The sequence below is a fragment of the Muntiacus reevesi genome, chromosome 18, assembly GCF_963930625.1.
Source record: "Muntiacus reevesi chromosome 18, mMunRee1.1, whole genome shotgun sequence".
Taxonomy (NCBI): domain Eukaryota; kingdom Metazoa; phylum Chordata; class Mammalia; order Artiodactyla; family Cervidae; genus Muntiacus; species Muntiacus reevesi.
Window position 1 is genome coordinate 17,295,612 of NC_089266.1, and position 15,311 is coordinate 17,310,922.

A 15,311-nucleotide genomic window follows, 5' to 3' on the forward strand; every position below is an offset into this window, starting at 1 on the left:
TGTGGACCATTTTTAAAGTCTTTACTGAATTTGTTACAATATTGCTTGTGTTTTAGTTTTTTGGCCATAAGGCCTGCAGAATCTTAGCTCCCTGAGGAGGGACTGAACCTACACCTCCTGCCTTGAAAGGCAAAGTCAGCCACTGGACCACCAGGGAAGTCGCATAATCACTTAAAAAAAATCATTTATTAATTTTTGGCTGTGCTGGTCTTCATTGCTGCCCAAGCTTTTTCTCAGGTTGTGGTGTGCAGGCTTCTCATTGTGGTGGCTTCTCCTGTTGCAGGGCATGGGCTCTAGGGCGTGCAGACTTTGATAGTTGTGGTTCCGGGGCTGTATAGCACGGGCCCATGGACTTGTTCCGGGGCATGTGGTGTCTTCCCGGACCAGGGGTCAAACTCATGCCGCCTGCACTGGCAGGCAGATTCTTAACCGCGGAACCAGCAGTGGTTCATCAGGGAAATCCGCCACGATCCCTTCTTAAATGTGTTAGGCGCCTGCTCCCTTATCAGAGCAACCTCCGTCCTCTCCCCTGGAACTTAGCATCAGGAGTCTCCCCATTCCCCTCTGCCCACCCTCCCAGACCAAGGCCATGCTCATTAGGGCTGCGTGAAAGCCAGACACTGACTCGGGGGGGAAGGGAAGCCTTCAGTTTTCTGGGGCCCAGGTACCGGCAGGGAGGAACGCCAACCTCCTTGGCTGCAGGGCGGGAGAACACGCAGGGCGGGCTGTCCACCCCGCCTTCCCTCTGTCTCCTAGTCAGCTCTGTTCCTGGCCTCTATGGAGCACTTCTCCTTCTGGGTTTTTAACCTCTCTGCTCTTCCTCTCTAGCCATCAGCTCCTTCACACCCCAACTCCAAGTTCACTTGCCCCAGGATGTCTTTCTAAACCATTTTTCTCAGCATGGCTATATTTGGTTCCTGCAGTATAACTTTGCATATATTATGTCAGGGAAAGGAGATTCCTGAAGCTATTTTTTCTTTCTAAAGCTATTTTTTGGTATATTTTCTTTCTATACTGGAGAATTCCTGTCATGGGCATATGTTGTTGATCTGCCCAGCATCCCCTCTTCAGACTACAAGCCAGTATCCCCTTCAGCTGGTGACATTGTCTCCCCTTCAAATATGGAAAAGTCTGTTCCATAGGCTGCAGCCAGGACTGCCTTCTCCAGCAGGGGGCAAGGACTTGAAGTAGACCCAGCCAGTTGGAGAACTCTATCCATGGACCCTAGTGGTTGGTTCAAAAATGACCACATGACCACACAGAGCCAATTGGAATCTTCCTTGGTATTCCTGGAGACAGTGCTGGGTCCCTGACCAATGTCCTCTCTCCCCTTGATTCTCACTAACAAAACCCTACTTTTAGTGGAAGCCCAGTAGAAAATACTGTGGTCTCCAGGTTTTCTTGCAGCTAGGGGTAAATCATGTCACCCCGTTCTGGTCAGTAAGAGGTGGGGAGAGGTTGCTGGAAGGGACTTCTCGGAAAGACTTTCAGAAGGAACAGACTTGGACTGGCATGGCCTCTTGAGCACAAATTCTAACTCACCACTGGCTCAGTGGGAGAAAGGCATCTTAACCTGGAGCTTGAATTCCAGCCATGCAGAGAGGCTGCCTGAGAATGAAGCCCTCCAAGAGGAAAGCAAAGCTGAGAGGGAGAGAGAGATTGTAAGAGAGAGACATGGAGAGAGGGGAGGGAGGGAGGACAATGTCAGTTTAGCCCCTGGATTGAGCCATGCCCTCAAAACTTCCCAATTTCAGGAGCCGGGAAATCCGTTTCCTACTTAAGCAGGTTTACATTGGGTTTCTGTCTCACTGAAGGCTCAGAAGGAAATCCTCTACAAGACCAAAGCCATGCCTTTGTCTCTGTTCTCACCTCCCAAGCTATTAATATTTACATTATAAAATGCTACATGCAAAGCTAGCACACAATAAACATTAATTCAAGTAGACCCAGAGCTTCCCCACCCCAATTTTCTTATGTCATCAAGAGTCAAATTAGAACTTGGAAGGACTTGATTTCTGAACCAAACTCATTAAAAGACACACAGCCATCTGTCCTCTGTAGATGTCTCAGGCCATGCATGCTTGCATTCTTCTCTTGGAATCCCTTCTCTTCATTAAACCATTCTTTCAGCACTCACCTCCTCCAGGAAGCCTTCCAAACCAGATCTTAACTTCATCATCCTGCCTACCTTTGCGATTCCTTGCTTTTAGTAACATTTTCATCCAGTTGTTCTTGGTTAGATATATCATTTGAGTGTAGGGGTGTGTGTGTGTGTGTGATCCCTCCCGCCTCACCCGTTCCAACTGACTCAGAGCTTTTCAGGACAGGGACTGTGTCTCTGCCCTCCGACTAGGAATCTTCTGGGGGCAGGGGTTAGTAGGGGGGCAGGACTCCCCTGCTAGTCTGGGAACCCAGATGCTGCTTCTCCTCACAGCAGACGAGGCACTGCACAATTTAGAATCATCTCTGCATGCCTCATGAACCTCATCAGCGAGGCAAGAAGAATCTGATCTGAATCACATTATAAATGGAGAGTGGGAGGAAGATGACTAAGAGTGACCCTGCTCATTCACAGGAGGATCCACCTTCACCTTCATGGGGAAACTGAAGAACAGCACACAGGATTAGTCCCAGAGCAGAATCTGCTGTTCACCAGCTCCTGCTGTATTCTAACTCAGATCCCGTTCCCTCCTGTGTAGCAACGTAAACATTAGTCTCCCCACACGAGGCCAGAATTCTGCCTTACAGGCGTTCTTGCTTCCCTTGTTCCTTGACTGTTGGGTAACAATGAAGCCTTCATTGGGAAGTTTGTCAAATCTGCGTAGACACTGAGGGGGCGGCCATATGTTTTCTGTCTCGTGGCTCCTGTTGGACCGCAGCCCTGGAGTAGCCTGTGTAGCTGACAGCGCTGGTGGGACGCGGTACCACCCTCCTGCTCTCTTCAACACGCCCCTCCGTCTTGGTAGCCCCTGCCCCCATCCCAACACTCAAGCCTTGTCAGCAGCAGCTGTGCAATGGACCATGGTGGAGGAGGGATGCTAAGGTAGGGTCCTGAAGAAGGTGATGGGTTCCCAGTGAGAGTCAGAGAAAGTCACTGGGGGAGGACAGAACCTGAGAAAAGGCAGTGTGGGGGGGGCGGGGCGGGCAGGGGGTGGATGAGGCTGCCCTCAGAGAACTGGCTTGGAGCTATAGAGAGCAGGGAGCCAAGGTGAGGAGGGGTGAGGCAGAGAGGACATGAAGGTGTGATGGACATGAATGACTGATTAGTTTGGTGGGAGAGGAAGGAATTGATGAAAGCCCTTCAGCGAAAGTCGAGCCGGTATTGGGTAGAAAAGGCAATGAGGAGACGAGGCCAAATCTTGAATAGGAAAGAGACATGATAAAAATAGTGCTGGTGATCCAGTCATCTGCATGTGGGAGGCTGAGCGCTTAGGGAAATGGAGGCGAGGCGCTAAGCCTGGGTGCTGCAGCCTGATAGGTGTGCGTGGCGGGGATTATGAAAGTGGGTTGGAGCTGGGGTCAAGGTGAGTGACTCCTCAACTTTTAGACAGGCTTCATCTCTTGGACGAAGGTGCTAGGCGGTCAGGTTTAATTCCCCAAGGGGATGATGGTTCCAGGAATCTGGGCCACTGCTTTGGAGATCAGTTGCTGTCAGAGCTCACGAGATCTGGACCATCCCATTCAACCCATGGAGAGCAGGTCTCCTTGTCCTCAGCTGTCCAGGACTTTCTTTCCATTGGCAGCAACTGGCCAGGGACCTTGAAGAAGGCAGGGATGGGGTACAGGCTACCAAGAAGTTTGGGTCCAGGTAAGCGAACTTACATGGCAAAGGAGAGAGGTGAAGCACCTTCAGCCTCACTGTTTTACCCACATTCCTACCACATACCAAATAAGGATAAAGATGGGATACATTTGCCCAATAACTCAAGACAGGGTCTCCATGGCAACAATTACCCAAAAATCCACTCCTGACAGTCGCAACAGCAGGAACTAGCAAAGAGGACTCTGGGGGTGGGAGACAGGCGTGGGGACGCAGAGGATGGCTTCCTTTTATTCTTGAACTGAAGGAAATGCTGACGGCAGAAACCAAGGCATCTCAGAGCTTGACTCAGCCAAGAACACTTGGAAGAGGGAGCTGGAAGGAGCCTTAAACATGAGGCCTGGCTGCAGAACACCATCAGTGTCCTGCAGGGGGTGTGTCAGCCCAGGGGTGAGGGCTGAGCCATCAGTGCATCGCCCCTCCCACCACCCACTTCCAGTGGACCAGAGTTCTCCCTGCCTCCTGGAGATCGTGGGATGGGGACAAGGGGTGGGCCCAACTTCCTGGGAAATGAGGGTCTCCGGGGAGTTTGAGCCTGCCTGAAGACTGAGTCCAAATCCATGAAAACTCCACATATGATTGGGATCTAGCTCACTTCACCCCTCCTTATTTGTTTCCCCAGAAGTGAACATACAATCTACCTTGAAGAACCAGTACAAGGCTGAGTGAGTCAAGTGAGATGGGAAATGCTTTACCAAAGTCAAGTCCAGTGCAGAGACAAGAGGTCTCCATGTATCTATGCAGAACAGCTTAACAAAATCAGACTGAGGCTCTCCACAGGCAGAGCATCCTAGGACAAGGGAGTCAGTATCAGGAATGCAAGGGAGGCACCTAAGTGTGGTCAGAGAGCAGCATCAGGAGCCGGTGGGAAGATGAGAGCATAGGGTATCTTAGCAACAGAGGCATCATCTGCTTCCTACCAGAAGACAGGTGGACAGATGGACTGAGGGCAGGCAACAAAGTGCGTGACCTCTAATCTTTAAATTTTTAAGAAGAGGTTTGGATCAAAAGGAAAAGTTATCTGCTTTCTTTTTTGAAAAAAAAACTAAATCCACCAGTACCACCCCACACCCACCCCTACTTCTAAGGTTATTTCTCTTTGTCTGGTAGTGCTCAAGAGCCATTGACTATTTTTCAGATCCTATAGATCAGGCTGCGCTAAAAACCCTGGAGAAAGGAGAGGTTCTTCATCTTTCTTTTGGGAACTAAGAAAAGAGACAAATTGACTCTCTCTGTAGAGCCAAGAAGGCTCTGCTGCATTTGGACTTGTCTACCAGCCCCCATGGATAGCAGTTCTCTTACACTGAGTTATGGTGAGAAGGGATTAAGCCAGAGTATTTCCTGAGCCCTCGTTTGGTTCCAGCTCTCTCCTTTGCCATCCCACTCTCCACCTGCAAAACTTTTCTCTTCCCTTTTATCTCCCTACCTATAGAAAGTCCTTTCATCCCTGGAGGTCCCCAGAAGCCAATCTTTCCATTCTGGGGGACACACACAGACACACACCCAAACCCAAGGTCACACACACACACACACACACACACACAGACACACACACACACACACACACCCCACCTTCTGGACTGAGCAGGGAAGAGAGAGATGCAGGAGCAAGGCCATCCACGAAGTGTTGGCTGGGCCCTCAGGCAGAACTTTACAGGGTGGACTTCAGAGTGATCACCAAGGTCCAGGCATCAGCAGGGTCCAGAAGTTTGACCAGGACACTCAACAGTGGCCAGTCTCAGAACTGACCAAACTCAATGAAGAGCAACCAGAACGCCACTTCCTAAACTCAGGATGGAAGGGATGGAGGCTGCCTTTTCAGTCACTGGACTACTCATGCTCTAGTAGCTCCCTTTCTTGGAGTCAAGAGATCAGGGAAACCAAAATAAAGCTCAGGAAGCCACTTGTAGAACAGAGAACCACAGCAAGAAGGCAATAGGAGGGAAATCAGAACAGAGGGGATCCATGTACACGTGGAAACTACCTAGCACTGTGAAGCGACTGTTGTTCAGCTGCTCAGTCATGTCCGACTCTGTGACCCCATGGACTGCAGCACGCCAGGCTCCCCTGCCCTTCACCATCTCCTGGAGTTTGCTCAGACTCATGTCCACTGTGTCAGTGATGCCATCCAACCATCTCATCCTCTGTTGCCCCCTTCTCCTCCTGCCCCGAAATCTTTCCCAGCATCAGTCTTTTCTAATGAGTCAGCTTTTCACATCAGGTAGCCAAAGTATTGGAGCTTCAGCTTCAGCATCAGTCCTGCCAATGAATACATAAGGTTGATTTCCTTTAGGATTGACTGGTTTGATCTCCTTGCTGTCCAAGGGATTCTCAAGAGTCTTCTGTACGTCAATAAAAATAAATTTTAAGGAAATTCTATTTTTAAAAAATGCAATAGACCTAAGTAATGTAAACCCAGACCAGAGTGAGTCACCTTCTCAGTAACCAGAAGGCTCAGCTCCCCCATTCAGGCATTGCATCATCCACTCAACTGGTACTTGTGGTGTTCCTACTACACAGGCGCTAGCTAGGTACTGGGGACACAGTAGCGGTGAGAGTGGGCAATGGACGGGAGAGGGGTGGAACTCTGCGAGAGACTCTTAATGAAAAGACAAGGCCTAGGCTGGGAGAACATATTCACAAATCACACATCCGCCATGAACTCTCAAAAGTTAATAACGAAGACCAACAATCCGACTTTAAAAAAAGAGCAAGACACGCTTCTCTAAAGAAGATATTCAGATGGAAAATGACCCCATGACAAGATTTTCAACACCCTCCTTCCTTAGAAATTACTAATTTAACTCACAATGAGATATGTCAACCTACATACTAGAAAGAACACACATACAAAGAAACAAAATACAAAAACAAGCAACAAATAAAACGCTGACATTGCCAAGTGCTGTGAGAATGAAGAGCAGACAGAACACTCACACCTTCCTGATGGGAATGCAGAATGTGACAGCCACTGTGAGAAACAGTTGGGCAGCTTCTTGTAGAGTTTAAAATATTTATGACCCAATGATCTATATGACCCAACACTCCTAGGTACTGAGAAGGGAAAAGAAACTTCACTCATCCATACATCCAAAAACTGTACATGATTGTTTATGTTGAATTTATTTATAATCACCAAATACTGATACCGAAATGTACTGATAACCCAAATGTGCTTCAACTGAAGGCAGATAAAAATCAAAATTTAATTGAAAAAAATCTGTGATAAATTCATGTAGTGGAATACTACTCAACAATAAAAATGAATGAACAATGAACTACTGATGCACAGAGCAATGTGGATGCATTAAGCTAAATGTAAGTAGCCAGACTGAAAAGGCCACATATCATATGATTCCATTGATTTGACATTCTGGGAAAGAAAAGCCGTAGGGACAGGGAATAAATCAATGATTGTCAGGTGCTGAGGGACGGAGGGAGGGTTTGACTACAAGAAGGCAACTTGAGGAAGTATGTGTGTTTGGTACAACTGTTCTGTATCTTGGTTGTGTTGGTGATTACACAACTTGAATCATTTGTCAAAACTCATAGTACTATACACCAAAAAAAACCAAATTTCACTGTATGTAGTTTTAAAAATAAAAAGGCATATTTGTGGGGATTCCTTGGCAGTCCAGTGGTTAGGACTCTGTGCTTTCACTGCCAAGGGCACTGATTCAATCCCTGGTCAGGGAACTCTGATCCTACAAGCTATATAGTATGGCCAAAAAAGAGACATATTTATCACTACTTTTGGGAGAATTAAAAAACAGGGTGGAAATAAAATTCTAGAGAAGAAAACTTGGTAGATGTGTGAGGTAATCAGAGTTCAAACATTTGAAGTCTTTGTTTTGTCCAGGATGAAGACAGAGATATTGATTAATTTCAGACTCTTTCATCAAAGATGCTATTAAAAATTGAAGGTAACTGCTATAAGAACAGAAATAAAATGCACAACTTCCAAACCAGTAGAAGGCATGAAAGAAAGGGGGGAAAGGAAGCAAATAAAAAGAGTAATAAAAACAGAACACTAAATAAGATGATAGAAATAAATCCAAATAGATTGGTTATCACAAGAAATGAAACCAGAGAAAACACACCAGTAAAAAGATCATATATGTTTTAATTCAGCTGTATTTTATGAACCTAAAATATATTGCTGGAGAAACCTGCAAAGAAAGGATTGAAGAAAAGATATACAAAGAAAATATTAACCAAAATAGAGTTGATAAAATATTAATATCCAACAAAGTGTGAAGCCTTTATTTAATACCTGCTGTATGCAGAGCCTTGTCCTAGGCCTGTGGGGTGATATGTGAGAAACAGAAATGTGACATGTAACTAGTCCTAGGGAACTAGTTAGGGTGGTAACCACATGACTCTAGATTATATGGTTAACAAATACTTGTTCAATAACTCTGTGCAAACCCAGTAAGAGGTGATATGTCTGAGAATGAGATAAGGTAGTGGCATACTTGGAATTTCAATAATAAAAATCATTTATTGATCAATGTAAATGTAGTAATTGGTTTCCAAAAACATCCACCAATGCGCCATGCCTCCCAGTATTGATGCACTTATATAGTCTCTTCTCCCACAATGGATCTGGACTGGCCCTGGAACTCTTAGTGATAAGTAGGATGTGGCATAAAATATGCCAGTTCTGAGCCTAAGGCTTATGAGGGCTTGAAATCTTCTGCTTCTACATTCTTGGGACGAAAGCTGATATGTATCAATAATTAGAGCCATCCTGCGGTAGAGACCATGTGGAGAAAGCACATGCAAAAGGAGATGCCATGAGACTATTAGGAAAGAAGAGAAGTCCCACCCCATCTCAGCCATCCCAGCTGAGCCCAGGCTTCCATCTGTCCCCACCAAGGCGCCGGACTTGGACGCTGTAGCCAGATGACCCCTAGATGGCTGCAGCTCCTGCTGGCGTCACCCTGCAGTTGAGGAACTTCCCAGCTGACCCATGGATGCCCAGTCAACCCACGGAACCATGAAAGATAATACAATTATTTTATTTTTAGTATTTCTTTATTGAGCTGCACTGGATCTCAGTTGTGTCATGTGGGATCTTATGTTGTGGCACAGACTCTTCCGTTGTGGCACTTGGGCTCCAGAGCATGTGGGTTCCGTAGTGTGGGTTTAGTTGCCACATGGTATGTGGGATTTTAGTTCCCTGCCCAGGGGTAGAACCCCTGTCCGCTGCATTGCAAGGCGTATTCCTAACCACTGGACTATCAGGGAAGTCCCAAAACAGAGGTCATTTTAAATCAAAGTTTGGGGGTCGTTTTTTATGCTGCTATAAATAATCAAAACAATAACTTTCAATGTATGCTGACACTGTGCTTGCTAATCATTTTCATAAATGATGTTGTTTAATGCCTTTAACAACACTTAGAGGTTTGTGGCATTAACCCCCATTTTACCAATGAAGAAACAGAAGCTTGGAAAGTATGTCTTATAGCTAATAAGGAGCAGAAGCAGGGCTTGTATCAAGGGCCCTTCTTGATTATGGACTCCACACTCCCAACCATCCCTTTGTGTTGACAAGTGGGGGCATTGAAGAGTGAAAAACACAAGGTGTTTCAGATCGGATTGTGGTGTCTGTGTCCCTTAGAGGGTGCACTCACTTTGAGCTTTCCTTCCTTTGTCTTTTGCATCCTCTGCTACTGTAGAGTGAAGCAAACTCTGGAAAGATGATCAGATAAGTAGGCAGAGGATATAAGTTGGAGATTTTATTATAGTTTTGACACCTAACAAGCACTAATCATCCTCAGTGTTCAGTTGTCACTTGAGAAAATGTAAATGCTACATCTGCTCACTGCCTGTCTTTCCTTCCAGACGAAAGAACATATGTTCCTAACAAGAGACTGTGCTCTGTTCCTCATCCTCAGCCCCACTAGAAAAGCCCAAGCCTTGAGACAGGTGGGAAGGGTTGAATCTTTATGGGTTGGCCTCTCCCCCATAGGCCAGGCAAGCTTCCAGGAGTCTTCTGGGACCAACAGGTGTTAGGGATCATCTTAGTCCCCATCTTAGCTTCATTGATGAGAAAACAAAGGTCCACAGAGAAGGCGTGACTTCATCAAAAACCCACTGACAGCAAATACCAGAATCAGGCTAGGACCCTCTCCAGATTCCTCTTCCAGTGCTCTCTGAACTCCAAGACTCTCTGGAGTCTCTCTCCAGCTGCAAGCAGGTCTCCTGACTCCTGATAGAGGTCTCCTGAGTCCACCAGACCCTAGAAGTGCTGAGAATAACCAGGATCTAATGGCACCCCACTCCAGTACTCTTGCCTGGAAAATCATATGGACAGAGGAGCCTGGTAGGCTACAGTCCATGGGGTCACACAGAGTTGGACACGACAGAGTGACTTCACTTTATTGACAACAAGATGTGACCCAGGAGCTCAACGGACAGATGTTCAGCACCACAGACAGCTCCTCTGACCTATTGAGTAATTTACTTGAGAGACCAGTTGCCACTCAAGGCAGAGAGTCATGGGAGAGAGAGAAAAGAATTAGAATGATCTTAGAGTTCAGCCACTCACTTTGCATAGGAGAAAACCCAGGGACAGATAGAATGACTTGTTCAAGGTCACCTGACAGGTCAATAGAAAGGAGGGCTAGCAGCCCACTTCCTCGTACCTCTTCAGGGCCCTCAGATACCTGATTCTGATATTCTGATTCTCGTGACTTAATAATGACACAGCCAGAGCTTGAATTCAAGTCTTCAAAATTTAAGTCCGTTGTCTTTGGGGATGATAAGAAAAGGAAAAAGGAGAGGCAAAAAGAAACTGAAAGAGCACCTGGCCCTGATGGTAAGGTTTGTGATTTGGCCTCTAAACTTCAAGTCTTTGATGGGAGCTCACTACTTCCCCAAGGTGATGTGGCCTCTTAGAAACAGTTTTGTTACCATGGCAACCTCATTCCAGGTTTCATTTCCATGGCAATTCATTGGGTCATTTTACAGATCACTCTTCTGGGAAAGTACACGTGTGACTGCTGATACATACATTGCAGAAAAATTAATGTAAAACCACATTTTTAGAAGCATCTCATATTCCGAGTCTGCAGTCAGGAGTATAACAAGGCAGTTTCCAGCATAGATGCGCCACGGCATCAAGGACCCAGAGCAGTCTTTGGGGCAGATATGCCCTCTGACTGTCATTGCAAACCTCTTCTAAACTTTACAGACCAGTATATCTTAAGCTCACCATGACCATAAAAAATGTCTCCCTTTCTGTATCATCCCTAGTGTCCTGCGAATGACAAAGCCTCAGACTTGCCTCTGATTGCAAGAAGTGCTGAGACAAGGGGGGGGGCGGTGGCTGATTCTTCTGACTGCACCCTCTGCAGTACCCCAAGGGTGACTCCTCCTGTTTCCGTTGCCTGTGAAGCTCAGTTTGGGGCACCCCAGAGCTGTTCCCATCTTTGGTGGCAGACCTTACTTGCGTGATCTGTGGGTTGTGGGCACCCCTTTCAACATGACCTAATCTGCCACCTATCTCCCAGGAGATCTTTGTGGTTTCTAGTCCATGAGGACACCCCTTCTGTTTCCCAGCAATGCTATGGATTTTCTTTACTATCCTAATGTTTATGATGACAGAGTTGGCTGGAGTGAGTATCTAGGGCACCATTAAGACCTAACCCTCTTTCTCTCTCTACTTTTAGTGTTTTGTGTAGCCTTCCTTGGCAACTTAAAGTCTGTTTAATGATGGCCATGAGTCATTCATTACTTCCTCATCATTTTCATCATCAGTAACAATACTGTTTCTTGACTAAGGAGTCACCATCACATTCTGCAACAAAGAAAAGTAAGAAGTGCTCATGAAAATCCCCATATCCCGAACAATGAAACAGAAAAATCAAGGCAAGGTTTAATTTCAGAATTTTAATCAAAATCTTGAAATATGTCAATTCTTCACCTTCCAAATATCTTTCTTTTAAACTTTTTTATTTTGTATTGGGGTATAGCTAATTAACAATGTTGTGGTAATTTCAGATAAACAGCAAAGGGACTCAGCCATACATATACAAGTATCCATTCTCCCCCAAACTGCCCTCCCATCCAGGCTGCCACAGAACACTGGGCAGAGTTCCATGTGCCACACAGTAGGTCCTTGTTGGTTTTGCATTTTAAATATAGCAGTGCGTACATGTCTATTTCAAACTCCCAAACTATCCTTTCACCTGTCAAATATCTTTGATCTCAGATAGACTTGAATTTAAGGCTTCCCTGGTGGCTCAGTCAGTAAAGAATCCACCCGCCACGGAGGAGACATGGATTTGATTCCTGGGTCAGGAAGATCCCCTGGAGAAGGAATTGGCAACCCATTTCTTTATTATTGCTTGGGAAATTCCATGGACAGAGGAGTCTGGTAGACTACAGTCTGTGGGGTCACAAGAGTTGGACATGACTTAGCGACTAAACCACCACCACCAGATTTGAATTTGGACTCTGCTTCTATGGATTCTTTTTTAAATTTATTTAGAGGTGCTGGGTCTCAGTTGTAGCATGCAAACTCTGAGTTGTATGGCATGTGGGATCTAGCTCCCTGACGAGGGACTAAACTCAGGGCCCGTGCATTGGGAGCTCAGAGTCTTGGCCACTGGACCACCAGGAAAGTCTCTGGTTCTATGGATTCTTAACTGTGGTTTCAGAGGAATGACCTAAACAATTTGAGCCTTGTTCTCTTAAGCAGAGATGACAGCAATCTCTGCCTTGCAGGAATGATTAGATCTGGGTTATGAAAAAATCAGAAAGGATTATGAGATCAAATATGAAAAGTACTCCACACTATTCCTGGCATGTGAAAGATCTTCACTAAATGGCAATATTAGCACCTAAAAGGGGAATCATTATTGTGAAATTTCATTTGCATCTGACTGAAGTGAGCGCTCACCCGCCTTGTGTTTTGTTTATTTGATTACATGTCTTTGATCCATATGAGCCATGACACTCTTTGAAAGCAGAGGCTGTGTCTTCAGTTCAACCCAGTTTTGTGATGTCTCTAAACAAAATAAAGCATCGTGCTTGCTGCCACAGAAAACACATACACAGAGAAGACAGTTGTGATCCTCAAGGCTAGCGTAGTGATGGAGTTCTGTCACACCATGGAGCTGCAGGGGTAAGCAAGTACTGCCTTAGGAAAACCCCCTCACCTCTCGGCTGCTCTCTCAGAGCCCTGAACACTTGTTTGGTGTGGCCTGAGCTGGAGTTCTGGGTTCTGGACATCCCATGTACCTGGTCAGATCTTGATTGACAAGAGAGGACTGTGAGTTGCACTCAAGGGATGCTACTCAGAGATCCTACTAAATTCCTTTGCATTGAGTTGACCAAAAAGTTAGTTCAGGTTTTTCATACAATCTCATGGAAAACCCAAACGAAATGTTTGGCCAACCCAATATAAACTACACACACACCCCTTTTCCCCCAACACTGGAATGCTGGCTGTGGCCATTTTTGTCTGTGTCCACCACTTCTCACGTTTCCCTCTCCCTTCTAAACCTCCCTAACACTCCAGATTGCTCTTGGTCTGCTGCCGAGTGGGTGTCTCGGGAGAGATCAGGCAGGGCAACTCCTGGAAGCCAGCCCAGCCTGGCTCTGTGTGAATGCGATTCAGACAAACAAGTGGGAAGATAAGTGGATGCTGTGATGTAAGCCCTTCCTACTGTCTCCCACTCCAGGGGACCTCTCTTACTAGTGAGGGCATAACTGACCCCAAATATTCCAGCCCTGACTCAAAGGAAGGAGAAAAGTGAGTGGTTTGACCACATCCCCGAGACCCTCAGCTTAGTACCCGAGGGCTAGTGGCCCTGAGGAGCGCGGCAAGAATCTGGGGCTTCCGGGGCTGCAGGCCAGGCTAGACTCCAGCTCTGCCACCCCCTTGCTCACCCTGGTGCCGCACAGTACCTGGCCCCGGAGATTCCCAGTAGGCATGGGTACAAAGGATGAACTGGGGCAAGTCCCTTAAACAGAACCTTAGTTTCCTCTCCTTAAACTGGCACACGGGAGAGTGTCTGCTCTTACTCACCACGCTATTGTGGACAGCAAACAGGAGCATGCAAAATGGGAGCAGTGATGAAGTCGTCCTCTGTGGGGCAGGCGCTCAGTGCTTGCTCTGCAGGCTAGACATGTGATACATTGTTTTTTCCTGCTTATGAGAGTGCTTTGAAAACAACAAATTACATTGCAGATATAAGTTACTGGATTTCTGTCCAGGATCCCTTTTCAGAGGACCAAATATATCTTGCTGGAGAAGTGTTCATACCCTAAACAAAAATCACGACAGTCACAGTAATTATCTTTATTTGCTGTTTATTCCATGCTAGGCACTATGTTGGCTACCTAAACTCATCATCTCGTGGGAGCTATGGGTTCTATGGCTTCCATTTTATGTTTATTTATTTATTTGTTATTTATTTTTGGCTGCGCTGGGTCTTCATTGCTGCCCATGGGCTTTCTCTAGTTGCACCAAGCAGAGGCTACTTTCCAGCTGTGGTGTGTGGACTTCTCATTGCAGTGGCTTCTCTTGTTGCAAAGCATGGGCTCTAGGGTGTGGGGGCTTCAGTAGTTGGAGCAAATGGGCCAAACTACCCTGAGGCATATGGAATCTTCCCAGACCAGGGATGGAACGTGTGTCCCTCTGCATTGGCAGGCAGACTCTTAACCACTGGACCACCAGGGGAGTCCCTGGCTTCCACTTTACAAATGGAAACTAAGGCACAGAGGTTGAGTTACTTCCCCAGAGTCACAGGGCTAGGACGCAGGGTGACTAGGATTTCAAAGACCAGTTCAGGACTTCTTTTCTGAACCCAGGATCCCCAGAGACCTGGCCCCTCAAACTTGGGCAGCCTTTGTTGGAAGACCTTTCCCTGCCCAGCGATGGGGAGTAGGGGGAGGGCATTGGAGAACTAGACCCCTTCTCGATCCAGCACCCCACGCCCCAGCCTCAGGATTCTGATCTACTCCTGCTTTTCCCCCAGAGCATGATGCTTCCTCTTACGTAACTAAGTGTGCCCGCCCCCAAGGTTTATATAAGAGAACTCTGGTAAACACACTGCAGGACATCAGGGCTTCGGGAGAACTGAGATGGACAAAAAATGAGACCTTACCCTCCGCTCCTTCCCAGGACCCCACTCACACTTGCTGTTTTCCTCTTTGGGGCTGGAGCCTGGCTTTGTGTGTCCTTCCTTGTGCACGGGGGCATGCCGGTCATGGAGGGCACAGACAGGCATGTTGGTAGGCATGTCTTCGTGGTCCTTTTTCTTCTTTACAGTGAGAAAATCCTGCAAAGCTTCCCCACTAAGGTTTTCCTTTTTCAGCAAATTCAGGAAACTTAACTCTTAAATCCCCTCCTCTTGCCCCAGTCGTGGATACGTTTCATTAGAGGGACGTTCTCATAGTTGTTCGCTCCAGCTTGGTCAGCCAGAAAACTAAGTTTCAGTGTCCCCCCTGAAACTACCATTTTCCAGTCATTTGGGTT